The sequence below is a fragment of the Gavialis gangeticus genome, unplaced genomic scaffold (genome assembly GCF_001723915.1).
Source record: "Gavialis gangeticus isolate Ggan-Ray unplaced genomic scaffold, GavGan_comp1, whole genome shotgun sequence".
Taxonomy (NCBI): domain Eukaryota; kingdom Metazoa; phylum Chordata; order Crocodylia; family Gavialidae; genus Gavialis; species Gavialis gangeticus.
The window spans coordinates 26,974,722-26,981,683 of NW_017728998.1; positions in this window are offsets into that span (position 1 = coordinate 26,974,722).

Sequence of the window (6,962 nt, forward strand, 5' to 3'; positions counted from 1 at the left end):
ACCATTTCATTTTGACGGGACAGTTTTTCAGCTTGAGTTTCAAAACTCGAAACACTTTGAATGTTCAAAATGTTTCAGCTGCCCTCATTTCGTTTCAAGGCTGTTTTGAAGCTCTTTGTTTCATTTTGATTTCACTGTTTTGAGCTCGAAATGAGTCAAAACAGCATTGACATGAAACAGCTGGCAAAATTTCACACAGCCCTAGTACAGACATTCAAAAAGCCTGAGGCAGAACTGATCTAAGTTATATGGTTTTCTGTAAGTTGCATGGTATAGATTGGTAGCAAACAGAAGACACATTCTCTCTTTTTGTGGGGGGGAGCAGAGAGGGGATTCAAATCTTAGACTAGGGTGTGCCATTTTCCTTCTGTTCTGTTATAGGTACAGACAAGTTTCCAGTCACTTATACCAGTCAAAGTGTAATGTCTGTACCTGGCCAGACTGTTCAGGAACCACAATTGACTTTTATTTAATGTGTGAACTGAAGCCCATGCTCGGTCTCTATTAATGGGAAGACACGTCAGAATTCAGACTTCTCAAAATACACAGTAATTACAGAAGAGAGGCATTTGAGCCAGGAATAAATATACTTCTTTCAGCCCATGGACCCACAGAGAGAAAGTACATGGGTCTTTAATTTTAAACCAGATCCATACTCAGTGTTGATAAAACTTTCCTCAGGAAAGGCTTCTTGAGCAGTCTAGATGGAAGTTCTAATCAAAACCAGAGAGACACCCACCCCAAGCAGCTGATAACTGAAAAACCAGAGTTCATATCCCTGCTCTGCCCAATTCAAGTCAATGACGTTAACCTCCAGCTCCTACATCCTGAGTGAGTGATCTACCCACTAAATTACTGGCTCTTTGGAGGCAGGTGTCCCTTAATCTGTCCTGTTGGAGATACTGGTTATTCTGCAATAGATGCTTGTAAATGTGACTCTCCCCTCTCTTCCCCACTCCCCACTGTCCCCTGAACGGTCTAAATTTTGACCTGAACAAGAAAAACAAATTTTCACAAAATGAGAGAACCATTCCCTACATGGTCAGGGGCCTTGGAGGGTCAGGCAAGAGCTGCAGGTCCCGGCCTTGTCTGGCATGTGCCTGCTGGGGTGGGACATGGAGTCCTGGGGGGCAGAGCTGGAGTCTGTGGGGCTTCAAGGCCCAGCACATGCCCATACTGGTGAGGCACATTGCCCAGAGGCAGGCAGCAGCTGGCATGGGCCCTGGGGGTCAAGCCAGGGATCCAGAAGCCAGCTTGGGATAGCCAATGAGCTGCCCCTGTCATGTGGCTAGAGAAACTGTCAGCCATATGGCTCAGCCCCAAGCAGGAGGATGGCTCCCTGCTGGTGTAGCTGACCAGGCACAGTTTGCACTGGATGTCAGCATCTACACATGCACTACTGCGCATTAGTTAAAACCATCATTTACTAGTACCTGTATGTGTTGGTACTAGGAAATGGTGCACTAGACTAATATAAATGCCATGCATGTGTAGATGGTGACACTTTAGATTACTGCTGTGGAGTAAAGCATCTCATGTAGATGCACCTATTGTTTATTGTCTATCTCTGGAACAACTAAAATTAATATTAAAAAGCACCTAATTCTGAAAAGAGCAAACAATGATCCCACAGGGACAATGCCATGTAAGCAGATATACAAGTTACATAAATATGCAGTTGGCACCTCTGTCACTTAATTATTAATTCATTTCTATTTCTTGTCCTAAAATGAATAAACAAATAATTTAGTAACTGAATTTTCTATTTAAAATCTGTTTGGTGCTTATTCCTTTGACAGAATAAGGGATGTCTGGGAACAATTAGAACTGAACTATAATCATACATCAGATCAATGTTAACTATGTAAAAATATTATTGCTTACTAAGCATTTGGTAAGAGTTTTCTGTTCATGGTCTATGTAGTTTTTTGCTCTGCAGATGTTATTTCATGCTATAAAATTTTACACACCTTTAATATATAAAAAAGCAACATTGTGAAATGTGTTAAGTCATTTTTTCCTATTAAAATGTACCTGTTGATAATGATTCAGACTGCTGGAACTAGTAAGCACTGTTGCATTAATGACTATTTCTACCCCTCTTTTTCTGTGGCAATACTATGGGGTTGATACATTATCAGCATTTTTGTTTTGGGATTTTTTTTCTTAAAAACATATTGTTGAAACGTATATTTTTACTGTGCGCAAACTGGGCAAAAATCTAGTTACTGGACTATGCCCATTAATGGGGAAACCTGTGAAACTAAAAAATTCCAACCAATGAAACACATAGTTTCTTGGCCACAGGCCAGGCCACAACCACAACCATCCAATGCTGGTGGTCCCCAATACCATGAATTCGTAGGTACTTTCCTTGAACGATGACCTCTTTGAATTGCAACTACTTCAGAAGCTATCAGAATGCCCCCTGGGTAATAGCTTTAAGCAGCATTATATCCTTCTTACATATTTATAGAAGCAAAGGGACTAAGTGAGACCTACTGAGAAACTGAATCTAGTCCTCTGCTATCATAAGCACCCATAACACTTTTTATTAATTCATCTAGATCTCACTTAAAACCAGTTAAGATTCTCCCTTCCTACCCCACTGCTTTAATTTGAAGGGAAGCTCAATTAGTAATAAGGGATTTTAACAGAAAAAGTAGTAGCATTATTATAGTATGCAATCAGTCCACTGGGATCTCTGGGGTGGGAAAAAAGAAACAACACCTTTCATAGTTACATACAGAACTGCAAATTGGGGTTGCCATCTGTCTGGAGGTAATCAAGACAGTCCTGATTTGATGAATGTGTCCTGATCACAGCAAGGAAAAAAGCAATTGTCCTGATTGTATACAGAATAAACAAATCTGATTTCCATCAGAGAATGGTCAAGGACCTGAATATATATGAGAGACAAACTTCAAAATATTTTGCTAGAATTTGGTTTAGTCTATCCTACAACCCTGCTATTGACCATGAACTTCAAGATGGGAGGGAAAAAAGTTTTTTAAAAATCACTTCAATTTGTATATTATATATGTATATGTGGATGAACAGACACATACATATGCCTGTCGCCTACCTATCAAAACTATTTTTTCAAGTTAGAGCAGCCAGTTTTCCCTCACAATAGAAATAAGAGAGATGTTACATTTCAAGTTGTGTTCAGTATTCTAACACTGTAGAATTTCTGTGAAATGTTTAAAAGATAAACACTTCTAACTAGGAGAAATTAAGAGACTTACAAAGATGCAAACTACACATGGTTCACACTATTCTTGCCAGTGTGAACTCTTTCAGACTCTTCCAGAATCTTTGCGCTTTGTTACAGGATAAAATTTACATTTTACTGACATCAGTGATCAACATGAACAGAATCAGAATTGACCATGTTTACAATGCACAGATCTAGTCCTTGTTCATACAATGAAAATAAAATCTCTCTACATATATACAGTTATAAGTTTCACAACACGGCTCTGGCTCTTAGGTACTGCCAAACTTCCTGTGATCCTTCAAGATTCCTACTTTATGTAATCCTAATTTTGTTGAGTTCTTGACTCCTCCAAAAGTTAGAGTTCTTCAGGGTGACTAATGTTTGCCTGATACTCATACTTGCATGTTCTAAAAGCCCATGGGATTCATACTGTTGCCCCAGCAAGAGGCAGCTGAGTTTCATTCCAGCCAGCATGACAAGTAAAGAGAAAAAAAACTGGAGGCCAACCTCAAATGGAAATGTCAACTTATTTTGGAGCATCTTCCAAAGATACCTTGATCATGGAATTAGGTCTTTAGCCTCCATGCCATCCCTGCTGTTGGTCATAAGACAGAATTACCTGAAATATTGGTGATGCATTGGAGGGGGGGGGGGGCACATGCTCTGTCCCCCCAGGTTTCTGAACTGATGGTAGGGCATGGGTCTGTAACCCAGCCATGGCCAGAGCCAAGCAGCAGCCATGGTGGTGTTGGCAGTTCGATTTCTGTGCTGACTGCAGGGCACAGGGCTGTAGCTCAGTCAGAACCAGCATCCAGCAGTAGCAGGGGTGGCAGCAGCATGGAGTTATGCCTCCCTCCCCCACATTTTCAACACATGTCAGTGACCTGAAACCTACCCCACCCTTTGTGTTGCCATTCAAAGGAAATGTGGAGGGGGATATCCAAGTGCAAGAGGCTGGGCTGTGTCACAAGAAGAAAGGGTAGATTTGCACCTCATAGATTAACCAAAGTAGATATTAGATAGTACAGATACAGGTACAGGTACAACACATCTCCACCACCCCCCACAATTACTACACCCCACAACAGAGCCATCAGCATTCCTGGATCATACAGCTGCACCTCCAGAAATGTAATATATCTCATCCAATGCACCAAATGCCCTGATGGAAAATATGTAGGAGAGACCAAACAACAACTGCGCACCAAAACGAATGCACACCGGAAATCTATCAAAGACAGGAATACCCAGTTACCTGTGGGGGCACATTTCTCACAAGAAAACCACTCTCTCTCCAATCTCTCAGTCCTGATCCTCAAAGAAAACTTACAAAACACTTCCCAGAGATGAGCCTATGAACTCCACTTCATCAACCTCCTGCATACTAAAAATTATGGACTAAATTGGATTTATGACACGTTATAACCTGCCTGACATCTGACTCCCCAGGTACTTCTCCACTATTCATCCCCCTTCTCTCCCCTGCACGCACCCTGTCTCTCACTCCTCAATCTACATTTTCACTGACTACCTGTCTTGTATGCATACCAGCCCAGCCTCTGACTTCTTTACTTGTCATTCCATCCAGGAAGAGCACACACCAACCGCTGAAACTTCCTTAGCCTGATGAAGGGTTTTTGAACCCGAAAGCTTGCTTAATAATTGTTTTCCAACCATTTAAGTTGATCTAATAAAAGATATCAGATTTACACAAAGAACCTTGTCTGCCTATGCCCTTAGACCAACACAGCTACAACCTACACCCAAGTACATCACACGCTTTCATGAGCTGAAGCTCACTTTATCAGATGTTGTAAAAGGATATGCAGAAAGCAGAATATAAAAAAGGAGAGAGAAATTGCATTACAAAAGACAAAGGAGGGAAAGCAGGAAAAGGGGATGGGGGGCAGTAGTGTGAAAGGCAAACAAATAAGCAGTAAACTAACAGGAATCAAGGAGTCATAAAAGCTAACCCAGGGATTAGGATAAGAATTCATAGTCCCTGTTTATAAACCACAGTCCAGCCTTTTTTCTTCTGCAATCGTCCCTTCAAATATTTTTTCCAGGTTTGCTGTCTGAGGACATCAATCCTGAGGTCAGCAATAGAGTATCCAGGAAGTTAAAGTGTTTTTCCACTGGCTTGCATGTCTTTCTGCATCTGATGTGAGAGTGGTGTTCATTCATTCTGTTGTGTAGGGATCACCCCGTCTGTCTAATGTAGACAGCAGAAGGGCACTATAAGCAGGTGACAGCTTATATGACATTGGTGGAGTTGCAAATGAATAAACCTTGAGTGCCATAATCTGTATTATTTGGTCCAGTGAGCATATGGCCTGTACTGATGTTGGGGCACAGAAGGTATTTGGGTCTGTTACAAGGCCTAGTGCCTAGGCAAGACTGAGAGTTAGGTAACCTGTTGCTCAAGACATTTGTGGCCTATAAACCAGGACAGGTTTGTTCCTCATGACTACTTTGAGACAGTCATCCTTTTCCAGGAAAGGTTGGCAGTCATTAATGATATGTCTAAGGCAGCAGTTTCCAAACTGGGTCATGACCCAAATGGAGTTGTAACATCAATGGATGGGGTCACAATAAATGTGCCCCCTGAGATTTCTGCACCCACAGTGGGATGTGGGGCTGCAGCCTGGCTGGACCACCTCTGTGGCTCAATAGGTGGAGTCCATTGTGGGAGGGAGTGCCACACCACAATGGCCACCAAAGTGAGACATGGCAGCAGCAGTGGCACAGAATTGTGCCCACACTGCTGCCAGGAGAAGGGCACCTCAGCTTGGCAGCCACTGTGGTGCAGCACAGTGCAGGGCAGCACTCCCTCCCTCCTGCACTGGGTCCTGCCCACTGGGCCACGGAGCCCACAGGGGGAGGGCAGCAGGACAGGGAGCCCCAAGCCTGCAGTGGGAAGCCTGCATCCTCCCCCCGCAGGAGCTCCACTCCAGCAGTGCTGCCCACAGGAGGGGGGATGTGGGGGGGACAAACTATGCTCTGTGCTCTGCTCTGGCCACAGCAGTGGCTGCCTCCTGCAGGTGGCAGCTGGGGCTCATGCACTGCTGGGGGGCAGAGGCTTGAGCCCTGGCCCCTGGGTTGGGCATTGTGGGTGGGGAGTGGGGGCTGTGGGAAGTAAGTGAGGGGCACCTGGAGCTGGGGTGGAGTTGGAAGTGAGGGGCCATGCTGAGGAAATGGGGTCAAACTGAGGAAAAGTTTAGCAAGCACTGGTCTAAGGTGACAGCCAGACTAAAGAGGAGATGCTGCCAAGTCTACCACATACCCTTATCTCTGAACACGAAATACATAAGTAACAACAAAGCAAAGGAGCTCCTCTAACTAGAAGAGGCTAGACTTCCAGAAGCTTTCCTTTTCCCTCAATGGGTGCATCCAGATGACTACACACACGCCTTTTGCCCCAACTTGAACCCCTTTGAGATGGGGCAAGAGGCACATGTGGGAATGAAAAATACAGCGCAGGGAGAAAATTAGACCCCTGGATACCCAGGGGTCTAAAAAACCCCAAAGCATAAAAAAACGGGGCAGGGCATGGTCCCGGACCGTGCTCTGAGGCAACCGGAGGCTGGGTCCTCCACAGAGATGCTCTGGCTGCCAGCGTGCCTCTATGGTTGGCCCCTCGCCCTGGTGCTAAAATGTGTTCAGCACCAGGGCTCCAGTGCCATGAGTAAGGTATGCTGGAGGAAGGGGGAGGGGACCATGGGGAGGATCCCCAGCAGCCCTG